The sequence below is a fragment of the Schistocerca nitens genome, chromosome 3, assembly GCF_023898315.1.
Source record: "Schistocerca nitens isolate TAMUIC-IGC-003100 chromosome 3, iqSchNite1.1, whole genome shotgun sequence".
NCBI lineage: Eukaryota > Metazoa > Arthropoda > Insecta > Orthoptera > Acrididae > Schistocerca > Schistocerca nitens.
In genome coordinates this window covers 922,552,865-922,579,324 of record NC_064616.1, presented here as the reverse complement: position 1 = coordinate 922,579,324, position 26,460 = coordinate 922,552,865, and the positions used below count along the sequence as shown (strand labels likewise).

The 26,460-nt window shown below is 39.8% G+C and overlaps 1 long non-coding RNA gene across 1 annotated transcript; it reads left to right on the top strand.

Moving 5' to 3' along the window:
- Nucleotides 1-3,478: 3,478 nt before the first annotated feature.
- LOC126247976 (uncharacterized) lies at nucleotides 3,479-11,690 on the top strand. Its single transcript, XR_007545393.1, has 2 exons — nucleotides 3,479-3,797; nucleotides 10,127-11,690. It is a non-coding gene; the product is annotated as an uncharacterized LOC126247976 (long non-coding RNA).
- The last annotated feature ends 14,770 nt before the right edge of the window (nucleotides 11,691-26,460 follow it).

Genomic DNA, 26,460 nt, shown 5'->3' with positions numbered 1-26,460 from the left:
AAAGTTCGAGTTTCGGTCGGGCACACAGTTTTAATCTGCCAGGAAGTTTCAGTGATATTATTCATTAATTAAATATGGGCTGATCACAAGTGTTTAATTTTGAACCTAAAGAAATAAAAGAACTCGTTGCGGAATATTGCCATTTTTCTAAAGAGATGAAGCAATCGCCCTCCACCCGAAATTTGTTATAAGATATTAAGCCCGTATTACACGATGCGCCTAAGCTGTACAGCTATGCACCAGCGCCCGTAACGTGCATACCTGTAACTACAGTCTGGTTCACTTCCGACCTATTACACCATACACACGGGATATACCTAGCGTACATGCACTGCAGTAGACGAGATGCGTGAGCTGCAGACGATACGCCAAAAAGAAAATATAACTGTCTGATGTCTTTTAAAGTCATCCTTTCTACCGCCAGCAACTCAAGGGCGACTTTATGATATACTGGAACGTCATACGTTCAAATTGTTTCTGTGAACTCAAGGTTCAAATGGTTCAAATGGCTCTGAGCACTATGGGACTCAACATCTGAGGTCATAAGTCCCCTAGAACTTAGAACTACTTAAACCTAACTAACCTAAGGACATGACACACATCCATGCCCGAGGCAGGATTCGAACCTGCGAGCGTAGCAGTCGCGCGGTTCCTGACTAAGCGCCTAGAACCGCTAGACCACCGCGGCCGGCGTGAACTCAAGGTTCCTATTTAATAAGAAATTGTTTTTTACCATTATTTAATAAGCAATTGTTTTTCTCTTATGTAGGTTAGTACTGTTCTGAATTACAGACTCAACAGTTCTATATTGCGACACTTGGTTACACAGGTATATCTATATTTATATCGAAATTTACATTTATACAGCATATTGCGCGTGGAGGATGCAGCTGTTTTTGGAATTAATGCGCTGGCGGTGACAGTAAATCTTCGAATTAGGGCAGAATCGCGATGAAAACGAAAAGTCAGACGTTGTTGGGTTCGACCCTGGCTGAAATGAAGGGACGAAGGCAGGGAAATATATTCACTGTTAATAAAAAAAACTGAGGCCCGAAGATTCGCAAGAATTTCGGAACTTAGGATGGACATGGCCAGTTTCGAGAAGCTGCTGTCTATGATAGAAGATGGAATCAGGAAGTGTGATACAGTCATGAGGGAGGCTTTCGCCTTCTCGGAGGTAAGAATTATATGTTCATACGTTTTGTGATCATACCAGCCAAGATCACTGATAAAATACCGGTAAACGGCCTGTTATGTTGGAGGCTGGTTGTGACATTACGTTTCCTTGCGAATGGGGAGTCTTTTAAGAGTCTGGCTTTTAGCCACAGAATAGCACAACCCACCATTTCAAAAGTTGTTGTGGATATATGCACTGCAATTTGCAGCACTTGAAAGGACCAATACTTAAAGGTGTACTTGTGTTATTTCTCCAAGTTTTGAATATACGGTATATAAGTGCTCCTCAGAGTTTTTCAGTCCTCGTCTATCGCACGGGGCGAAACTGTACGTACTTTATCGACAATCACTGCCAGTTTCTCTTTTCTGGCATGCTGAATAAACAAACTGGGCTCTGAGCACTATCGGACTTAATTTCTGAGGTCATCAGTCTCCTAGAATTTAGAACTACTTAAACCTAACTAACCTAAGGTTGATTGGTTGGTTTGGGGAAGGAGACCAGACAGCGTGGTCATCGGTCTCATCGGAGTAGGGAAGGATGGGGAAGGAAGTCGGCCGTGCCCTTTCAGAGGAACCATCCCGGCATTTGCCTGGAGTGATTTAGGGAAATCACGGAAAACCTAAATCAGGATGGCCGGACGCGGGATTGAACCGTCGTCCTCCCGAATGCGAGTCCAGTGTCTTACCACTGCGCCACCTCGCTCGGTAACTAACCTAAGGACATTACACACAGCCATGCCCGAGGCAGGATTCGAACCTGCGACCGTAGAGGTCGCGCGGTTCCAGACTGTAGCGCCTAGAATCGCTCGGCCACTCCAGCCGACCTCCTGAATAAACAAGAGATGCAATTGAAACAAACATGATAAGCTAAAGCCCAGTCCACACGCAACGATCTGTCTGCGCAGACATCGGCGCAGATGTCTGTACATGCAAAAGATCGCTGCAGATGTGGTGTGTTCACACGACACAAACCCCATTCTACTACTCGCCCGCCATCTGTCGGTGTAGAAAAGAAATTTCAGTGGCAAGCGACTACGATCCCCGTAAACGTCAAAAATTTAATTCAGTTATTTTGAAATATAGAAATGGAGGAAGTTCCGTTGTGGTCTGTGTTCGCAACTTGTGTTGCAAAAAACATTCAGACCAACCGCAGGAAACAGAGAAAGCGGTCAAAATGTTGTAGACAGTGGCTGCTAAAGCGAAAGCAGTTTTCTCACGTAAATTTACTGCGAGAGTTGCAGGGCGAATCTGTTTTGTTTTACATTACCTCGTGTTCCATTTCCTCGCACGTTGACACTCCAATTTCATCTTCAATTGTACTCCTGCTTGGTCTTGGCGTTTCTTGATCACTAAGTAAGCCAAGCAGATCAAAATACCATAACGTTGGCTGGTATACTTGATCTACTCCTACACCAGATCTTCTAGATTTCTGAACCTTGGATAACTCTTTTCGGTAAACAGTTCGCTGACAGACTTAATTTACTTGACTTGCTTTCATGAACTCATCGTTCAGGATAGCGTAAATAGCTTCACATGTGTTGGGTATTATTTTACTCAACGCTTGTTTCGATATTGCAGTTGAAAATTCCAAATCCTTGTAGATCCTTCCTGTTGCTAGGAATCTTAATGTTACCGCCAGCCGTTCATGAGGAGAAATTGCCCTTCTCATACAAGTATTTTTCTCATAATATGAGGGGTTACAACCTTTAAGAGCTAAGTTTCGACATCCATCCGCAAATAATTTCGCCAGTTCGCAACGATTTTTTTAAATTATTGTTTCTCTGTTTGCCGAGGCGTCAACTGCCAGCAGTTTTTCAACTAGAGCATTGTATGCTGCTGTCTTTTTGTCTCGGTCACTATTATATTCTTTACTTTTAATCTTCCACAAACATGGGTGGTTTCTATATATTTCAATGAATTCACTTACAAACTCTCGAGAACACTGACGAGTATCAGCCATTTTAATGCCCTGTGCGCACAAATACAAACACTAGACTGAGCAAACAGCTGTTTCGCGCCAGATTTGCGGCGATCTCCTGTCCACACGCTCCAACTTGTCTGCGCAGATTTGGTTTGAACCCACAGATTTGAGAGGTTTCGCTCAAACCTCCAACTCCAACTTCCAGGTTTGCACACACCTCAGGTTGGTGCAAATCTTCTGTCCACACGCAACGATCTGTCTGCGCAGATGTGATGTGCGCAGACATTTGCGCAGACAGATCGTTGCGTGTGGACGGGCCTTTTATAAGCAAATAACAAGCAGAAAACACTACAATAGCCCCTTCTGCGCATGCGCGAGTTATCGCTGCCTAGTGCGCATTCGCCGACCGCCGATCGATGGCAGTTTAGAACTGGTCTCTGTTCCGGAGCGCGTATAATGTGTATGCTAATTTTCGTAGTTTCACCTGTTCTACAGCTGGATGAGTGTCGCGCTAGACTAGTACCGTTTGCGGCGGATAGTCGTGTAATACCGGCTTTACTGTATAGCTTCCTACCAGAGTTTATGCGGACTTTGCAAATGTAAGCATTGATGGTGTTTTTCTTCAACACTGCTTTTAACATCGTCTGGACTGTATGTACGTATGCAGAGAAACGGGCTGGCGATCAGACGCGGTAATGAGGTAGGTGGAAGTTTTGTAATGCCCTGTATGACAAGAGACGGTGACAGACATTTATGCCACATTATCTATGACCCGCCGCAGCGCAATTGATGCTCATCGGCCGGGGAAAAACAATAATAAAGTTCGAAAATGTAGAAACTTTATAAAAGCAGCAGTGTCAAGTGAGCTCGTGAAGTGTTCACACTCATGTGTAAAGGAACTGTAAAGTTGAAAATGACTCCATGAGTAGTGGTTTCAGTTTTGATGTGTCACAAGCTAATACGAGTAGTAGTTTGCCAGTTTTTATGTATGCTAATTATGGGACTGATAGTGAACAAAATGTATGGGAACCCAGTGTCCCGTTTATGCCTGTTACTGTAACTACAATAAAACAGGATCCAATGTCAGTAGCTGATGAATAAAAAGATAGTGTTTCAGATATGTATCAAGTATTCTTAAACATATTGGTCAGATGAGTACTAATATTGACAATAAAACGAGTCAGATAGGTTTTGAGGTGAGTAAAGTTGGGGTTGAAATTAAAAATTCATCAAGTTCTGAAATAGAGGAATTGAAATCCAGGATGGAAAAGAAAATTTCAGAATTAAGAGATTCTTGGAAAGATGACAAGAGATCGTTTCATGATAGTATTAACAGAGAGCTGACTGGGCTCAGACAAGAATGTAACATGGGAATTGTAACAGTGAAAAATGAACTAACTTGACAGATAAAGCAAGTTGCTGAGGATAATGTTCAGCTAGAAGAAAGAGTGAATTCGGAACTGAACAAAGGTCATGAAAAGGTTCAAAATATAGAAAAATGCTGTGAAGATAGTCATGTTACCTTGGAAAGTGAAATTACAGGAGGAAAAGAAGTGTGTTCAGTTTGGTTTGCAAGTGACAAGTAAACTTACTAACATAGAATCTAAGATTCATCCGTTTCATGCAAATGTGAATGATCAGTTATGTGAGCATGAAAGTAGACTAACAAAAGTCGAACAAAATATTAAGAACAATAATGTTTGTGTAGTATCTAATGGTACATTGGAATCAGATGAAATTGTCTGTTACACATCGCCAATTTTTCAAATTTGATCCAAATAAGAATGTTAATCCAAAAGAATTATGGAGTGACAAACAAAAATGTGGTTTATTACTTCTAATCCAGTGGGAGAAGCTAGAATCTGGGGTAATTTAGCTTCAGATAAATATGACCAATTAGTAGAGTTCAAACACACTTTTTTCGATGATTATTGGGGAAAAAAGAAAACAAATGGAAGTTTTGAATAAGTTTTGGTCTGGGGAAAAGTATGATCCCAAGAAAGAAAGTGTTAAAAGATTTATACAAAAATGGGTTACGACTTTGTCCTATTTGAATTCTAAGGTAGAAACAGCAATTTATTATGGGGATTGAGAAAAAGTTGCCAATATGTTGGCGAAATAAGAGCATATCGGCACCCAGGGACCACGTTGACCAGTTTGTTCATTATTTGGAAAGGTTTTAGAACCTTTTGAAAGAGGTAGTGTGTGCTAGGAGAGAATATAGGCCTCCCGCTAGACCTAATGAAAACGGGGGATGTCAATATAAACATGGTCGGAATGCCATGAGTGAACAGTTACAGAGGAAGAGGGAGAAGAGGAGGTACTGGTGGGGGCAGTTTCATTGACAAAGTCCGTTATTTCGGGTACAGTCAGCTGCAGGCCGATGACGTAACGGGTAGGCGCGGACTGACAGGTGATAGAAATGTCAGAGGCAGTGACATTACGTGGCAGGAAAACAGTTAGCTTTCTGTGATGATGCTAGCGTTTGCAGACTGAACCCATACAGAGTAAACCCACTAGTGATACCCTTAGTAAAGAAGGCACCTACTAAACAATGTTTTGGAATTAATGTTAATGAAATCAGGAAGGCATAGGAGAGCGACACTGAAAAACAGTTTGATTATCCAATAAATTCAGTAGCTCTTTGTGAGAGGGAAAGTTCAGATAGAGATCACAGGAACCATTTTAAGGAGGACCCAGGTACAGAAAATAAATACTCAGATCAGGAGGTGGGGTGAATCTGCACTGCGGAACAGATGAGAGGCTACCTATAGACAGTGGAGTTAATACTATAGAAGTACAGGAGGGAGAGGATGAAAGTGTTGAGGAATTTTTGAATGGAGTGAGTGGAGTAATTTCAGAAAGTGAAGACGAAGAATCAGGAGAGGGAGAGGAAGAAGAAGAAGAAGAAGGGGGTAATGTAAATAGTTCTGACAACACCATAGGAAGGGTTGCAGAAACAGTATATTTCAGATAAGGTGGAGGAAGAAGATGGTGATGTTTTTTCCATTTTGAGTAGTTTAGTGAAAGCTGCTAGTAATAAAAATAACGTGAAAGAGGATCCTGTAAATGTGCATTTAATTTCCACAGGAGGCATAGGTCTCGACAGACGAGAGGTGGTGCAGGATTTGCTAGATGAGCCTGAATCGAAATATCTAAAAATAAATCCAAGCCGGCCTATAATTGAGGTAACAGTTTTTAATGAAAAAGTTGAGTTTTTAATAAACAGTGGTTCTGAGGTGTGTGCTGTGTCACAGGAATTTGTAAATGCTCTACCTGAAAGTAAAGAAGTAACTATTATGCCAATAAGTGGGTTAAAAATAATTGGGGCCACAAGTAGAAGCAAAAAGGTAATAAAACAAGAGTTAATTAATTAGTGTCCTTGTAGTACATCATCAAAATGACATAGGACTTGTCAATAAACATTACAATTTAAAATACATGTACATGAAAATTTATGATTGAATTTACTTGTCTTTTACACTTTACAATTTTAATAGAACTATAAGAACATTAACATAAAAATATACAAGTAGGATAACAACATACAAAAAAAAAAGCTAGTGATTCTCACATCAAAGATTATTTCCATTCTTACATTAACACTGTTTCACACTTGCATAGAAACAGCAAGTATTTAAATATGAGCAATTACACATCAGGGAAATATTAACTGCGCTTTTATTGTCAGTGATTCATAAACTCTTCAATACTGTAAAAACTACTGCTCAATAACATGTTTTTTAATTCTCTTTTAAATATGTGCAGTTTTGGTATTATTTTTAGTTCTTTGGGGAGAGCACTGTAGAGGATTTTGGGTTGGTGTTGTACGCTTTTGTGATACATAGCTGTTTTATGAATTTGTCTGTGGAAATCATTCCTGTTCCTTGTTTCGTAGTTGTGAATTTATCTTTTTAATGTAGAAAATTCCTCGTGTTGTTTTAAGAAACATATGCTTTCATATATGTATAAGGATGGTATTGTCATGATTTTTAATTCTTTGAAAGCATGCCTACAAGAGTCTCTCTATCCTATACCTTTTATTATTCTGACTGCCTTCTTTTGTAGTCTAAATGAATGTTTTGTTAGACTGTTGTTCCCCCAAAACATTACACCGTATCTTAATAAACTGTGCATGAATGAGAAATAAACACATAACACTGTTTTAATATTACATGAGATTTTAAGCATTCTAAGTATATAACATGTTTGACTTAATTTTTTGTTCAGTGATATTACATGCTTTTCCCATCTTAAGTGTTCATTAAAGCATACTCCCAAGATTGTAGTGTATGATGCTTGTTCAGTCTTACACTTACCCAGTCCTACTGTAAGGTTAGTTTTTATTTTATTTGTAATATGTCTGAAGTTGATCCACATTGTTATTTTTTTGGCATTCACAATGAGTGCTTTCATTAAACCATCTGTCTGCCTCGTCTGTTGCTAATGTGACTTTTTCCCTGTAAGTCAGCTTCACTATTTGCTTTAACAAACAAACTTGTATCGTCAGCAAACAGTACTGCATCTGCTTCAGATAATTGACTTGGTAGGTCATTGATAAATATTAAAAACAGTAATGGCCCTAATACAGATCCATGGGGTACTCCATACAAAACTCTCTCGAATCTTGATGAATATGTCCTATCTGCATGGCTTATCTCCACCTTCTGATACCTGTCCGACAGTTATGATTCAAACCATTTGTGGGCAACTCCACGTATCCCATAGACGTAGAACTTCCTAAGCAGTAACTTATGGTCGATGACATCAAAGGCCTTTGGTAAGTCTAAAAACAATCCACAATTTAATTCCTTTCTATTTATGGGATTTAGGACAAATTGCAAAAAATTTAAGATAGCTGTTTCAGTTGATTTATTTTTACGGGAACCATTTTGCGCATTAACCAATATTCTATTCTTAATAAGAAATTTGTATAGTCTATGATACATTATCCTTTCTATTATTTTTGAGAAACCTAACAACATTGATAAAGGCCTAAAGTTATTAACATCATATTTGTCACCATTCTTGTAATGTGGCTTTATAGTTGACATTTTAAGTCAAAAAGGTAATAAAACAAGAGTTAATGATACCTATTACTATAGGTGGGGTTCAGAATAAACAGAATTTTTTGATTATTAATGGAATTAGTGTTGAAATGTTGGTAGGGGTTGATTTCTTACATAAATACAAAGGAAGGTTAGACTTTGGAAAAATTGAGGCGGTAATAAATGTACAGGGGGAAATTGTATCCATTGCTTTTGTCGGAGAAAAAGGATCTATTGTCAAAGATCTGCCTATATGTTATTGCAGGACCATAGTAAACATTGAAGAGATAGATGATAATGTAGAAGGGAAAGAAGCAGGTCTTTCTGGGACAGGAGAAAGTCACTATGTTGATATAAAATCATTCAAGCAGTTGGGAATCAAAAATATACTGGACCTGAAAAGATACTTAATGGAGCAGCAATTAAATAGCAGTAACTAAGAAGCCTTGGGGGACACGCATTCTTTGCGTTGTCAGGTGTTTTGACGAACACCAGGCATCCCGAGTTGTTGGCAGTACTATTTCCTTTTCTTTTCGTGTTGTCAACCTTACTCTTCATCATTCAGAACTTATGCTATCATCTTTCCTTCTTCCCTACCAGTAAATAGTGTAGTACAAAGAATAGAGAGGCAGGACAAGCTAGTGTTCCAGTAGATAACTAAAACACTAATTAGAATGAGAGAGAAATGAAAATGAGATGGTAAAGCATACAGTAATGTGATTAATTTTCCAAAGTCTGCGACATGTGGAGACATTGTTGTATGAAATGTGTTAAAGGCAAGAGAGGATTGCCTGCATTATGAGTAAATGCAGCAGTTAAGTCCCATAATGCTCAGAGCCATTTGAAGAGGTTGGCTTAAGTGTATTTAGTAATTTCAGTAATGTGTATTTTTCTTGGAATATTGTGTACGAGATGGGTTTTGAGGGCCACATAAGTTGGCATGAGTCATGTTTAGTATTTTTCTATAAGGACTTTTTGTATTTACTGTCTATATATTGTGTATTTTGGTATATGAGATAATGAAGAGCCACAGTAGTTGGCTAGTAAGGTGTATTTGCAGAGCCACATAAGTTGGCATGAGTAGTGTTTCAGTATTTTTCTATAAAATTATTTTCACTTTATATAAGGTGTATCTGATGTGTACTGGAAAGCCACAGAAGCTGGCATAAGTTATTTTCAGCCTGCATAATGATATGGTAATTTTTATGCATATAGCAAGTGTGTGAGAAATTTGCTAGAGCAACAGAAGCTGGCAGGAATAATTTTCAGTAATTTTATAAGGACTTTACATTAGTTTGGTATTCTCTGTGTATAATATGTGGGCGAGATGTTCTTTCAGAACTACTGAAGTGGGCATGAGTAATTTTCAGTAATTTTATAAAATTGTTTCGTATTCTCTGTGTATAATGTATATAGGAGGAGTTGCAGAACTGCAGAAAGTGGCCTGAATAATTTTCAGTGTTCAATAATTTTGTATTTCTTTATGTAATTATAATGATATTTTTCAGAGCCACAGATGGTGGCAGAAATTTATTTTCAATATATTTAATGATGTATTTTTTTTTCTTGGTGTAAAATAGCTTATTTGTATGAAGTCAAGCAGTAAAATTTTTTCTTGGGGGGGGGGGGGGGGGGGAGGTTGAGAAAGAAAGAGTAAAATTTTGAATCAGCAATATTTGTAACAGTAACTTGCTTAATGATTAAAACAGATTTTTAAAAGATTTCAGTAGTAGTGCCAATCTTGGGTACTATTAAACTTTTGGGAGACAGTTAATTCACTTTTTACTGAAAAGACTAATATGAAACTGTGACTACACTAAAGTTTGAAGAAAAAAAAAGTTTTGAAACAGTTCTTTGAAGAAATTTTTACTTTTGAATCTGAGAGTCAAACTTTGAGAAATATTATTTATTACGAATAAATGTGTAAGTTAGTTTAGGATGTAAATACTAAGGATGGACGCTTAAATGTAGTATATTGCAGGTACGAGAAAGGGGACAGAACTGGATATGGCACTGAGAGCGAACCTGATGTTGAGACAAAGCCGGATGCTGTACCCCAGTGATGAGCCCTTATGTGATCCAGGTGTAAGTGTTTGTGATCGGCACCCATTTACTTCGTCTGTGAAAGTAGTTGGAAACCCCCAATTTGTTGTAAGAACAATGTTAAATTTAGAGATGACCCCCACATCACTGTGAAAGGTGTAGGAAAGGACACCATTCGTAGTGCCCGAGTTATATTTCAGTGAACTTAAGCGACGAAATAAATTACTGTTTTTGGTTAAATATTATGTGTAAAATGTAAAAGTTTGATTAGAAAAGAGGTTGTTGTTTCAAGAACTTATGTAAATTTTCCCTTTTATGAATGTTTTGAAAATTTAAATTGAGATAAAATGTTGTAGCATTGGAGTGTGGGAGAAAAGAGTTGAAAATTTTTTGTATAAGAATTTACTGTATGCCATCAAGCCCTAGCCATTGTTTAGTTGATGTAACTGTATATAATATTGTAACATAATCTTAGATATGACAGTGTCAGTGTAGCTATTGAAATCTTTCTTAAATAACATTTATGGAAATAAGAACCGTAAAATATACTCAAGAGAAATTTTGGGTTCTTAGGGGGTGTGTAACATCACAAGTCGATACGCAATAGCATTTTATTGCAGTAAGCTACTTTGCAGTCTGGTTCGTAGCATTGGAGCCTTTGGTGGTGACAGAAACAGCCACTTGCATCTTAGAGTGACTCATTCACACCTGTCACTAGCCTAGCTGTGGGAAGCTAGCCCCTAAGAATCTAAATAAACTATATTACATATTATTTAAGTTAGTTTAAATTCAATATACTGCCTTCTGTTATTAAAAAGAAGATTGTGTAAAAATCTCAGCTTTCTAGCTGGCATACTTTGAGTTAGAGAAAATTACCTAAAACACCCCATACTAACACTTGTAAGATTAAAGTCAGTTAGGATTCATAACAGTTCGTCTTTTAGTATCATTTGGAATCATTACTGAAGTCCACAAAATGTTTGGTCAATTAGTTTGAATTTTCCTAATTAAAAATGTTAACTATTTTTCATTTTCGTAATATAAAAGTCAGAAAAGATCAGTATTTATTTAATGTGTTGTTGTGTGAGTAAATGAGAATGAGTGAGTGTGTATGTGGGACATATGAAAAAATTCAGTATTATGTCATGTTAAACATTACGTAACTATGTCGTGGGAAAGTGTTAAGCAAGCAAGTTGCAATGAAAAATGTAATTTCCCCACCGTGCTGATGACGTATGTCAAAGAGTATATTTCATACCTGTTTATGGAATAGTTGGCGAGCAATTTCTTTATTAGAAATCCACTGTATATTGTTGCAGAGTAATGGCTGTAAATCGCATAACAACTCGGGTCGGACATGAGTACATTCCTGGCTGCCTTGTGTGTATATTGGGTTGTATGAACTGTGTGCTGAGGACAGTGATGTTATTCATTAATTAAATACGGGCTGTTGGCAAGTGCTTAATTTTGAACCTAAAGAAATAAAAGCACTCATTGCAGAATTTTGCCATTTTTCTAAAGAGATGATCAATCACCCTCCACCTGAAATTTGTTATAAGATATTGCAGAATAGCTTGCCACCAGAGTTTATGTGCACTTTGCAAACATAAGCATTGACAGTGTTTTTCTTCAACACTGCTTTTAACATCATCTGGACAATATCTATGTATGCAGAGAAACGGGCTGGTGATCAGACACCGTACTGAGGTAGGTGCAACTTCTGTAGTGCACAGTATGACAGAAGACAGTGACAAAAATTTACGCCACATTATCTATAACCAGTCGCTCCGCTCCTCGACATACCTTCACTTTCCCTGAATTATCCTCCTCGAGTATTTCCTAACCTCAAACTTCTCACTGTCTCTGCTTCTCTAATCTTCCCAGCACAGCTCTCCCAATGCTACACACACACACACACACACACACACACACACACACACACACACACACACACACTGATGAAACTGCTGAAAAGTCTAAGTCTACTTTTAAATGTAGCCTTGTCAACTTCCTTTTTGACATTCTAGATTGTGTAAACAGACAAGAAGTTCCATAACAAATCCTCGACTCTGCAGTGGAGTGTTCAACAATTTGGAATTTCCTGGCAGACAAACTGTGTGCTGAACTGCAAATTGAACGTGGATGTCACTATGTTCAAGTCCACATTTGGCACAGATTTAATCTGCCAGGGAGTTTCAAACAACCACATCCTGCTCTGCAGGGTGAAAGATTCATTCTGGAAACAATTAGCTAGCATTCGACTAACACGGACACCACACGTCAATTGGATTTTTGTAATCTTTTTACATTTTTGATACATGAAGTTCATAATTCAAACATCAATCTCCCACAGCAGTTTCATGCAATTCTTAAAATTTTTTGAGAAAATCTACTTTGAAGTTTTCTGAGTGTCATTAATACTGTAAAGAAAGGTCAGTTTATTTCGACAGGCAGCCTGGCTCTGTGGTAAAATGCTTGCCCGCCGTGGAGGAGTCTTGAGTTTGATTCCTGGCCAAAGCAAATTTTTAAACAAAGGTGCATTTTCTATGAGCATTTCTGTGAAGTGCAAAATACATAAAAATGAGAAAACAACAGTTGCACTTGAGACTTAATTGCTGGTTCATGTCTCGTTTCGGTAATTTTTTTTTTTTTAATTTTTTTTCTGGACACTTTGAATACTTATATCGATGAAATTTAAAATTCATCGAATATATGTTAGTTACCACAGATGTAATTGTCATTTTATGAAAAATGCAAGTCTTATTAAATTCTTAATACCCAAACTTTTACAAAAGTTGTTGGTAAAGATTGTCTAAATAAAAAAAGAAAACATTACAGAGTAAATTTTTTCAGCTTTATGTAATTCACGCTTCATGGAACACACAACTTTCTTTAAAAATTTACCACAGCTGTGACAACATGACTTGTGCATGTGATGTGATGTATTTGACGCTGCTGGTGCTGATTCTGCATCTAACATTTGACAATGCCACTATGGCTGCAGTACATTAGGACTTTGTTTTTATGAAACAGGTATGCCTCTTCATATTTAAAGCGCACAAATGTAAATTTTGTCAGTACTTCTTTTCAATATGTTCTATGTATTGTTCTTTAGCTGTATACAGTTTGCGAGTGTATTTACATTTTTCATATTTTTGCTGCAGATCTGATGATGGTCATTAAAGACTGAAACCGGTAATCTGTTAAACAAAAAAGATTGTGACCATAGACTTAAATTAAAGGAAACTTCTTTCTTTTCTTCTATTTTTGGGAAAAGAAACATCATTTACCTTGGAAGACATTAGTTCTTACTTCGCTCTGAGACCACTTGTGAACTTTACTTAAGATTATCTTTATATTGCAGTTTTAATTGGTAATAATTTAATCTATTATTATTATTATTATTATTATTATTATTATTATTATTATTATTGTTATTATTGTTACCACCACCACCACCAGTACCCTTATTTTACAAACACAATACATCTAAATTTTAGTGGAGAAGAAAAAACAAAAGTCTTTGAAAAGCAAGTAGGTATTAATTTTGTTTCTTTGTAGACTTAAAAAATGTTGAGCACAAATTCAAAACATAGTTTTCCTTTGCACAGTCTGAGAAACAAATTCTTTCGTAATGCCCTTACGATTAATGTTCTCAACTCTACTGCGGTGAGCATGAATGAGGAGTAGACAGTGAGTCTTTACATCTGAGGTAGGTTTTAAGTCATTACTTTAATAACGTCACTCCATTCTCACAGTTATTGTCGCTCTTCACCAAGCTCACTTCCACAGCTTTGGCCCGCATCTCGTGGTCGTGCGGTAGCGTTCTCGCTTCCCACGCCCGGGTTCCCGGGTTCGATTCCCGGCGGGGTCAGGGATTTTCTCTGTCTCGTGATGGCTGGGTGTTGTGTGATGTCCTTAGGTTAGTTAGGTTTAAGTAGTTCTAAGTTCTAGGGGACTTATGACCACAGCAGTTGAGTCCCATAGTGCTCAGAGCCATCCACAGCTTTCTCAGTACCTGCCTGCCTGAAACAGTTGAAACAGAGAAGCAAAAAAATGGTTCTAAGCACTATGGGACTTAACATCTGAGGTTATCAGTCCCCTAGACTTAGAACTACTTAAACCTAACTACCCTAAGGACATCACACACATCCATGCTCGAGGCAGGATTTGAACCTGCGACCGTAACAGCAACCCGGTTCCTAACTGAAATGCCTAGAACTGCTCGGCCACAGTGGCCGGCAAACAGAGAAGCAGTACCAGAAAAATTCTTTATATAAAAGAGGTTGTGAAACGTATCCCACATAGTCTGGGAGAAACTGGCAGATCTGTGTCAACGCAAATACTTTATTTATTCCTCAATACCATAGATACATTAGTTATTGACATCTTTTGCAATTTTTTTTTCTTGAATACACCTATTGTTTTGTATTATTTATTTGTACACTCAATGCTTCAAGATTATCTTACATTTCAATATTGCAGTGCTTGTATAAGGGAATGATGACAGTTTTCATTATCATTCCCTTATAGAGCTGCTGGTTGTTCGTATTCATAATTTCAAATCCATTTCATGTACTTCGCAACGAGTATAGTTACCGCAGTGCCTGTTCCTTCAGACATGCAGGCATGCCTGAAGGAACATTGCATCATTCTTATTAACAAGACAGGCATTACAATATCATACTTACATCTTTCAATTAACTGTCCTCCCCTGTACGGGAATTATGTAATGTGTGTATGAGTACAGGCTTTGATGTATGGAAGTTTGGGTCTGGCCGTGAGTCATGCAAAGATAGCCAAAGCAGTTAATGTGACCGCTCACATATATCAGGAAGTCCGGTATCAAGACCCAGTCCGACACAAATTTTCATTGTCACCATACCCTTATACAGCAGCTGGTTGTTGATATTCACAACTGCAAATACATTTCATGTACCTAGATTTATAATAGTGTACTGTTCTGATATAGTACTTATCTTGTTTCATAATTGAGAACTTGGCTGTTTAATGCTGAAAATTGTGTATTGTAAGGTAACATGCACATTCATATATGTATAATCCTGAAACAGTTAAAATTTTAAACTTGTTATCGTTAATCATCACATTTGAATTTTAAACTTGTTTTGAAAAACTTATTTTTCACTCAGAACAACACTCTGTTAGAATGTTAAAGGACAAAAAGTTAATACACTTCTTATCTAACTTAAAACTTTGTACCAGACTAGGACCAGAAACTCAAAACATTATCTTTTGTAGACTATCGTTTTGTCAGCTGAGCTATCCTTGTATGACTCGTGACCAGTTCTCACAGCTTCACTTCCAACAGTACCTCCCTCTTGCCTTCCAAACTTCACAGAAACTCTCCTCTGCATACCTTGCTGGATTAACTTTTTTGGAAGAAAAGATAACTGGGAGAAACAGCGTACAGGGAGACCGCAAGGCAATTGGATTTTTATATTTTTCTGTATTTATAGTATGTGAAATTCAGAACTCAAATGTCAATCGCCAAAAGCAGTTACATGAAACTCTCAAATTCTCAAGAAAATAGACTTTTAAGTTTCCTATTCATCATTAATACCTTAAAGTAAGGTTGATTTATCTAGACAGATTACCTGGTTCTGTGGTATAATGCTTGCTTATCCTGTGGATAAAGTGTAAAAGGTGTTTCAGTAATAAAAAGACCAACACAACAAAAGTAATATTGTTAAAAAGATGAAGAGTTAAAAAACAGTTGTTGACAGATGCTCTTGTGCCAATATTCTAGACAATGAAATAAATATTAAACACTGTTGATATTGCACCAGGTAATATTAAACAACATAAAACAAATTTCTAAAGGAGCCACAAATGAAAGAAAATATAGTTCTGCATGTAACACTTTTTATACTTTATAAGCTTGTTACAGACTTTAACTAGTGTATGCTGGCATTAGCGACATCTGGTCAACTTACAACACAAACATCTTGTGGCTACTGTACGGCAGCTTGTTTTAAACAGTAGTTTTACCGACAACATGACTCGTGCATGTTCATGTGATTTATATGTATTTGACGTTGCCACTATGGCTGCAGTACATTAGGACTTTATTTTTATGAAACAGGTATGCCTCTTCATATTTAAAGTTCGCAAATGTAAATTTTGTCAGTACTACTTTTCAATATGCTCTATGTATTGTTCTTAAGCTGTATACAGTTTGCGAGTGTATTTATATTTTTCACATTTTTGCTGCAGATCTGATGATGGTCATTGAAGACTGAAACCGGTAATCTGTTAAACAAAAAAGATTGTGACCACAGACGTAAATTAAAGGAAACTTATTACATATACGGGTCACTGTGTTTTTTCGCAACGATGTCGCAGCTTGTGAAAGAAGTTGTTTCCAAGAAGCAGGACCTATAAAACAGCCCATTTTGATGTATTCCAATCTCTGTCTTCCATTACAGTTTTACCCTCTGTAGCTCCCTCTAGTACCATGGAAGTTACTCCCTCATGTCTTAAAAGATTTTCTCCTATCCTGTCCCTTCTTGTCAGTGTCTTCCATATATTCCTTTCCTCACTGATCCTCTGAAGAACTTGCTCATTCCTTACCTTATCAGTCCACCTAATTTTAAACATTCTTCTGTAGTACCACAACTCAGATACTTCAATTCTCTTCTTTTCCAGTTTCCCCACAGTCCATGTTCCAGTACCATACAATGTTGTGCTCCAAATGCACATTCTCAGAAATTTCTTCCTCACATTACGGTCTACATTTGATACTAGTAGACTTCTTTTGGCCAGGAATGCCCTTTTTTGCCAGTGCTAATCTGCTTTTGATGCCCTTCTTGCTCCATCTCTCATTGGTTATTTTGCTGCCTACATAGTAGAATCCCTTCACTTCATCTGCTTCATGATCACTAATCCTGATCTTAAGTTTCTCGCTGTTTTCATTTCTGCTACTTCTCATTTCTTTTGTCTCTTTGTTTTACTACTTTCAATCTATAGTCTGTACTCATTAGACTGTTCATTCCATTCAGCAGATCCTGTAATTCTTATTCACTTCCACTGAAGATAGCAATGTCATCAGTGAATCTTACCACTGATATCCTTTCACCCTGATTTTTGTTTTTTGTTTTAGGGCGTAAAAACAACTGGGGTCATACGCGTCCAAGTCAGAACTAGATAACACGATGACAGAGAGGAGTTAAAAAACGACTATAGTCGATACCAATTGACGTAAGAGAAGACAGCTAAAAACAGGGACGTGGGGAAAGGTCTATAAAATACACCATAGAGAAACATAGGTTCAGAACTAAAAATTAAATGGCATTTGCCATATTGCTACGATGGATAAAAAGTAAAACATGGTCGACAGCCTGCGCGTCGTTCGCTAAAATAGCTGATAACTCAGCCAGCAAACCCAAGCGGCAATGTAAACGTGTAAAGAAGGGGCATTCTTTCAGGAGATACTGGCCAGTTAAAACTTTGGCGCAATGTGCACAAAGTGGTGGGGAGCACCTCTTAACAAAGAGGCAGTGCCCAATATGCAACTTAGTTAAAATGACCTCCTCCCAGCAGGAGGGCTGAGAGGGGGTCGTCCAAGCCGCTGGGAGAGGCTTAATAATATGGAGCTTATTCCCATGAGGGGGGGGGGGGGGGAGGGGACCAGTGGTGATGTCAAAGTGACACCACCTCCTGACAGACAGCAACACAGAGATCACTGGAGGGCATATATGAACTAGTGGGCTGAGGTATGGAGACTGCTGCTTTGTTTCCTGGATGACCAACATGACCAGGAACCCACACAAACATCACAGTGGCTCCATCAAGAGTGAGCAAGTGACAGTTTTCCTGGACCTGTTTGCACTAAAGGATGGGCGGTGTCGAGTGCACAGGTACTTTGGAGGGCACTGAGTGAGTCTGAGAAGAGAACACAATTGAAAAGCCTGTGTCGCCAGATGTAATCTGCGGCCTGATACAGGGTGAAGAGCTCAGCTGTAAATACTGAGCAGTGTGCCGGAAGCTGTCACCGTAAAACATCTGCGCCAATGACAAAGGCACACCCGACACCACGGTCAGTCTGAGAGCCATCAGTGTACACAAATGTCCTATCGCAAAGTGCCATGCAAAGGTTGTGAAATTGAAGGTGATAGAGCAAGGCTGGAGTAGTGTCCTTAAGAAGTGAATGAATGCCAAGGTGAACACAGGTCACTGCACGAAGCCAAGTTGGCAAAGGATTCACATCCACCAGGATAGTTGCATGTAGTGTGAAATTAAACCACCAGTGTAAGAGGCAAAAGTGGACTCAAGGAAGTAACAGAGAAGAGGGACGTGCCCCATACTGGAGATCAAAGGAGTCATCAAAGGAGGAGGCATAGGATAGGTGGTCAAGCATGGAAAACAAATGGCATGCGTACCTGCTAAAGAGAAAACCAAGGCGGTAGGACATTGGTAGTTCAGCAGCTTCTGCATACAGGCTCTCAACCGGGCTAGTGTGAAAGGCGCCAGTGGCCAAACGGATGCCACAGTGGTGGGTAGTGTTGAAACGGTGTAAGGGGGACGGATGTGCAGATGCATAAACAAAGTAGCCGTGGTCTAGTTTAGAATGGACAAGGGGCCAGTGCAAACGGAGGAGGGTGGTTTGATCTGCACCCCAGGAAGAACCACTGACGACACGTAGGGCACTAAGGACCGCATACAGCAAGCTGCCCGGTAAGACACGTGGGAGTACCAAGAAAGATTCCTATCGAGCATGGGCCCCAAAAATGTTGTAGTTTCAACGAACGGAAGAGCAACTGGTTCAAGGTGTAAAGATGGTGGGAGAAACCAATTGCACTGCCAGAAATTCATAGAGATGGTTTTGTGAGTGGAAAAACAAAAGCCATTGTCCTTGCTCCATGAGTAAAGATGATAGAGACATCATTGTAGAAGTCGCTCAATGAGACAGGTCTGCAGAGTACAGAGGATACTAGTTTTCAGCAGGTGTTGTAGGTCTTCTCTAAATCAAAAACATGGTCACAGTCTGGGATTTTCGCAGAAAACCATTCATGACATAAGTTGAAAAACTGATGAGATGGTCAACTGCAGAACGGTGTGCTTGAAATCCACACTGTGCAGTGGTTAGTAAATTGCAAGACTAGAGTCACTGTACCAGCTGGGCATGAATCATACGTTCCATCACCTTGCAAACACAGCTGGTGACAGAGATGGGGTAGTAGTTAGAAGGAATGTGTTTGTCCTTACCAAGCTTAGGTACAGGTAAGACAGTGGCTTCATGCCAGCGTCTCGGAAATGTGTCCCCTGCCCAGATGCAGTTGTACGTGTTAAGCAGAAAGTGCTTGCCCGCAAGTGAAAGGTGCTGCAACTTCTGAAAGTGGACAGCATCTGGCCCTGGGGCTGAAGATCAGGATGAACTGAGAGCATGATCTAGCTCCCTCATAGTAAAGGCGGCATTGTAGCGTTTCCGATTCTGAGAAGAGGAGGGTATCACCCGAGCCTCCCCTGCTCATTTCTGGTGGAGGGAGGCAGGATGATAGTGGGAAGAGCTTGATATTTCCTCAAAATGGCGGCTCAAGGTTTCGGAGATAGCCATAGGGTCCACGATGACATCATCTGCTACTATCAGGCCAGAAATTGGGGAATGGATCTTGGTCCCAGAGAGCCGTCAGAGGTTGGCCCGCACGCCAGAGGAGGGAATGGAACTGTTGAAAGAACTAGTGAATGAAATCCAGCTAGCTTTTCTGCTATCCTGAAGAACGAGATGACATTGTGCACACATCTGTTTACAATGAATGCAGTTTGCCATCATAGGATGACGGTTAAAAACACGGAGAGCATGTCTTTGCACAAGAATTGTCACGGCATGCCTTAGTCCATCAAGCGACTGGGACACGGCATGGTAAAGAGGAAGTGAGAGGAATGGAACATTCTGCGATGGTAAGAATAATGTTTGTAAGATATTACACCTGGTCATCATGAATGGGGAAATCTTGTTCCTCGAAGGTCGCTAGGGAGGAGTAAAGCTGCCAGTCAGCCTTAGTGAGCTGCCATTTGGCTGTGCACGCAGATGGGGTGGGAGTCAGCAAATGGATAGCACATGGGAAATGGTCACTTGACTAGGTGTCAGAAAGAACGGACCACTCAAGACGATGGGCAACCTGGGCAGTGCAGAAGGATAGGTCCAAATGCGAATAGGAGTGCGAGGAGTCTGAAAGGAATGTGGGTACTCCTCTGTTAAGGTAGGAAAGGTTAAGTTGATCAAAGTCAGCTTAGAGGGCACCTCTCTGAGAGGTTCTGGCAGAACCCTAAATGGGATGGTGCGCATTAAAGTCACTGAGCCGCAGAAATGGGTGCGGTAGCTGCCCAATAAACTGTAGGAAGTCTCCCCTGGTGACATTGAATGACAGAGGCATGTATATGGTACAGAGGGAAAACGTCAGGTGAGGAATGAAAAGGCGAACAGCAATAGCTTGAAGACGGGCAGTCAGGGAGATGGGTTGACTACGAACATCATCCCATATGAGCAGCACGACTCCCAGACTCCCCCATGAAATGGAATGCCAACCTCAGGGGGAAGGTCAAAACGGACTGGGAAGAAATTGGAAAACTCAAAGCGGTCATGAGGATGCAATTTTGTTTCCTGAAGGCAGAGTACAAGGGGACACTGCAATTCTAAAAGCAGCAGTAAATCCTCTTTGTTGGATTGAAGGCCGCGAACATTGCATTGGAGGAGAGTAATGATGATGAAAAAATGCAGGGGTTTCACCGTGGCAGCTGTCGAGCGCCAGCCTGCGAAGACCTACTGCTACAGGGCATAGAGGCAGGAGGATCTTGCTCCATGAGGTCCACAGAAGCATAGGCTTTCTTGTGTGGTCAGTCTGTGGTGTCCAATGCAGAAAAATGGTTGGTGGTGCACACTGGCAACACAGAGGCCAGCTGGGCAAAGATATCATGTGGCGATATCGTCGAAGAGGATCTTTGAGTCGGCAAAGGAGAAGACTGTGTGCCTTTGTTGGGCTTCTTCGAGTCTTTCCAGTTAGCAGAGGAAGACTCAGGTGTTGATTGGCTGGAGGGATGTAGGAAGTCTTCATGGGAATACTCCTTCTGTCCTTTCCGGTCTGCCAACTGTGTAGCTGGTGACATCATCCCTTGACGTGAGATTTTGACGGCTTGTTGCGCAGCTGGATGAGTGGACGGCATTGCTACTTTGACACAGGGCGATTTCAAAACCTCGGAGCTGAATTTGAAGTCGCATGTCTGCGTGGCCATGTCCTTCATGGAATGAGATGTAGCAAGAACAGTACCGTAAGTGCCATACAGTAGAACACAGGGTTTGTGACTAGCCAATAACTTGCGAGCGACCGGGTAAGGAACTTTTTCTTTCACCCGAATCTCCTGGACAGCCCACTCATTGAGATACACAGGACAATCTCGAAAGGAGGAGACATGGCAGCCATTGCAGTTGATACAGCAGGGAGAAGGAGGCAGTCGCCCTGGCGCACATCCCTACCACTGGTTACTCATTTGGCCTGGTGTGGGGCGGCGGGTGGAATAATTGTTATTAGATGTTTCTTGTTATTTCCTGGCCGATGCACCATATGTGGGGCGGCGGGTGGATTTATTGTCATAAAATGTTTTGTATTTTATTTATTTAATGCTGTTGTTTGCCATTCTCAACACTGGCATTTATAGCTACAGCTTATAGTTCTGAGGAATTAGGAAATTGTCTGGGATTCATAATCAGAAACGATTCTATCTAAAGTGTTCACTATATTCTGAAAGTCACAGACCAAAAAGAATCCACACAATCCAACTACCAGAGCCGTTCAGAGTCTAATGCACTGATGCAACTATAACTGTTCAAATTAAATGTTTAAGTAAATGCTCGCCATAATTTGATGATAATGTTCATAAAACGCCACGCTAAATAATGGTAGAATGTCTGTCCCGCGACAGCACGTGAAAATACGACATACGCAAACTGAATATAGATAATTAAAGTCATCCCAAAATTAACACTTCACTTGAAAACGATTTCATGGTTACACGTATCTCGAGTAACTTATTACGGCATCTGAGGCTGTTTATAGCAATGATACCGACGCAACGCGACTTCCGGCACAGGTGGTGCGCTAATCAGCGTCTGGAGTGAACTGGGGCCTTTCTTTCTCACGCAGCGTTCTTACAAAGCTGCGGTGCGGATGGCTAAGGGAACGCCTGATTAAATCCGCTCTCCCGACTAGCCGCTGGGCTAGTAATGCACCACTTTAAGTTATCGAATAAATCATTGCTTCCTTTGCTGATGTCCGATGAAGCTCTCAATTTAAATGTGCAATCAGAACACAGGTAAATAATCATAATAAAAGTCTGACATGGCTAAGTCAAATATTTTGGGCGAGAGAATTAATTTAATTACACTACACGCAGTAGATGAGCTCTGAACTTGCCCTTTGGATATATGCTATCGCTATAGTTTTATAGTTATTCAGTTGAAACTTCTCACATCTTTATGATTATAGCGGATCTCCCTTCTACTTAAATTTAAACATCCTAGCTTTATTTATTCGCCTACTTAATCTATCTTGCTTCCTTAATTTTTAAGACAAAAACCAGAAAATCATGAATTTCAACTAAAATTTTAATTTGTGAGATCCAGAATACTGTTTCTACTAAATTATTATGCAAAAGGAATCTAAATATAAATTTTTAAGTTTCTAGCTCTTTTCTGTTGCGCCAATGATTTTTACAGAAAAACGTCCAAATTTCGAAAATGGTTAAAGTTATTGAACTGATATTCAACACACATTGATTTAGTATTACTCCTGACATGCTAGAAACGTTTCAGGTTATTTACTTGATTTTTAAAGTATTGCGCAACATTTATGACGTCAGAGCTAGTTATAGCGGACTGGCTGGCACACAATGGAAAGACTGATATGAATTTTATACGGCGTGAGTAGGCTGCTTCCCTACACTGGTGTCGACAAGACATTCGAGTGTGGTTTGATGACACTCGTAGCAGCACATTGGGGTCGGAATGTACAGTTGGACTGTTATAATTTCATAGCCTGCTTTGATCTTGGACGAAAGCACCACTCTATCAAAGGTGATGAAAAAGAGTGCATGTGGGCACTGTGGAGGGATCTACCTTTTTCATCACCGATGGACAGCAATGACACCCTGATCAGAGAAGTATGACTGGATTCAGCCTCGGTCAAACCATCAAGCAGCCTAGTGTAAATAACAGCATGGGAAGAATTCAAAATTCTATGTGCCTCAACATGAACAGCATAGCCATTGAAAAGTGAAGCGAAGTGGCAAGCAGTCGTGCTTCAGAATCAGAAGTAGTTTGCAAAAGCAAAGTGCCATTCCGTAAATGAGAGCAGGATTTCACATGGCCGGCAATTGCATCAACACCTTTCTGAATAATAAACGGATTTACCGTCATGAAGGACTGACCATCTTCAGTCCGTGAAACCACAAGGAACCGTGGTGCAGCTGGAAGGGTCTTTGAATTGTTAGCCTCATTCTGTTTACATTTTGAAGATGTTGATTGTGAAGATGATTGGCTCATTGCGAGAAAATAACACAGGATTGCAAGCATATCCGATGGCACGCTTCTTCCAACTGGGGCCCCCTTCACATGGGGGGCACCTGTCATAGGTGATTGTTCACACCTCCTGAACACCTGACAGAGGGGCCAATCGGCAATTTGGGAAGGTAGCAGATCAGAGAATCACCCCTCACTGGGCCTGGCCTTTACTAGGGGATATAAACGAAGCCTACCTGTCAACCGAGGGCTGGGAATTATGCATTACCTAGTCACCTGTTATGCATCAGATGTGTGGGCCAGCCTTCAGGAGCGCACAGGGAGGAAGAAGAAAAAGAGGATCCTCAAATGCCGAAGTGGAGGAAGGATAGGAGAAGGTAAACAAAGAAAAGAAAATGGAACGAAAAACAGTGGTGAGACTGTTCTTATGTCAGCGATGGACAAAGCGGAACATTCCTATTAACACCCCAGACATGTTCCCCAAGGGAGGGGAAAACAATAGGAAGGGCATAGATATGCACCACGGAAGGGAAAAGGATGCTGCAAAGGTAGCCAAGCACGAACCCGCCAAAGAGTGGCGAACTCCCTGGGGGACCTTGAATTTTAATTCCACTCTTGATCCTTTCTTTTATTTCCGTCATTGCTTCTTCAATGTATAGAGTGAACAGTAGGGGAAAAAGACTATGTCCTGTCTTACACTCTTTTTTTTTTTTTTAATCCAAGCAATTCATTCTTCGTCTTCCACTCTCATTGTTACCTCTTGGCCCTTGTACATATTGCATATTACTCATCTTTCGCTATAGCTTACCCTATTTTTCTCAGAATTTCAAACATCTGGCACCGTTTGACATTGTTGAACTCTTTTTTTCCTGGCCAACAAATCCTAGAAACATGTTTTGATCTTTCTCTTGTCTTGCTTCCATTACTAACCTTAACATCGGAATCGCCTTTCTGGTGCCTTACCTTTCCTAAATACAAACTGATTGTCACCTAACACATCCCCAATTTTCTTTTCCATTCTTCTGTACACTATTCTTGTCAGAAACTTGGATGCATGATCTCTTAAGCTGATTGTGCAATAATTCTTACTCTTTTTGGCTCTTGCAATCTTTGGAAATGTGTGGATGATGTTTTTCTAAAACTCTGATGGTGTATCACCAGTCTCATACATTCCACACACCAATGTGAATAGTCATTTCGTTGCAACTTCCCCCAACGATTTTAGAAATTCTGATGGAATGTTATCCATCCCTTTTGCCTTATTCAATCTTGAGTCATCCAAAGCTCTTTTGAATTCTGATTCTGTATCAACTCGTGTTTTTTCTATCACATTATCTCACATGTCTTCCCCTTATAGAGGCCTTCAGTGTACTCTTTCCACCTATCTGCCCTCTTGCCTGCATTTAACTGTGGAATTCCCACTTCGCTCTTAATTTTACCACCCTTGCTTTTAACTTCACTGAAGGCTATTTTGACTTTTCTATATGCTGACTCAGCCCTTCCAACAATTATTTCTTTTTCTATTTCCTCACATTTTTTATGCAGCCATTATGTCATAACTTTCATGCACTCCCTGTTTGTTTCATTCCTAAGAGACTTACTTCTGTATTTCCCTGAACATTTTTGTACTTCCTTCTTTCAGCGATTAACTGAAGTATTTCTTCTGTTACCCGTGGTTTCTTTGCAGTTCACTTCCATATACCTGTATTTTTCTTTCCAACTTCTGTGATTACCCTTTCTAGAGATGTGCATTCCTCCTCAACTGAACTGCCTACTGAGCTATTCCTTACTGCAGTATCTACAGCCTCAGAGAACTTAAAGCATATCTCCTCATTCCTAAGTACTTCTGTATCCCATTTCTTTGCCCATTGCTTCTTCCTGACTGGTCTCGAACTTCAGCCTGCTCTTCATCACTACAAACTTCTAGGAAATTGTTACTATGTAACTCCCAGGTTTCTTCACCTGGAGACTGGTGAGCACTACAAAGCCTCTGTAACTATAAACCCTGGCTGCACTTCAGCTACCTTCTCACATGTTGGTAGAACATCGTGTTTCATAAGGAATGGTGATCTTTGCTTAATCTCCCAGATCACAAGTACAGTACAAACATCTATAGAAAAAATCTCACCCTTAAAGTGTGCTATGTGCTGATTAAGTGGATAGCAGTTGAGACAAAAAAGTGACCTGTGGGGAACCTCTAGGGCACCAGCTGCTACTTGGTTGTTTTGGACTTGCTGAGGTATTCAGGGCTCTGCATGAGATGAAATGTATTTACCAAGCTGCTCGTAGTATGAACACTCATATCTGTGGATCTAGTGCTTGAAAGTACCACCCAAGAGAGTTAAACAGACAAGTCCTCCCATGCAACTGACATACAGTGTTAAAAGTGAGAGTTCTTACAAAGTACATCTCTATCAAAATGTATTTGTTAGGATTAAAAGGGAAGAAGGGATATTCTATAAGGTGTCACTTTTTTATGCAGTGAAAACCTTAGGATGTAGAATTACATTCCTAAAAACAGTGGAACAGCTTCCAAACAGAGTGCCGATTAGTGCCAAACACACAAACAAGCTGTATTTGTATATTTATTGAGACATAGCGCTCTTTCTTATAGTGTAAATCTCACTGAAGATACATTATGCAAGTATTCATAATAATACCAGAGTAAGAATAATTTCAAATAATAATGCTGGTCATAATCAAACAGAAAAAGTTCATTGATGGAAAATAGGTTATTTCCA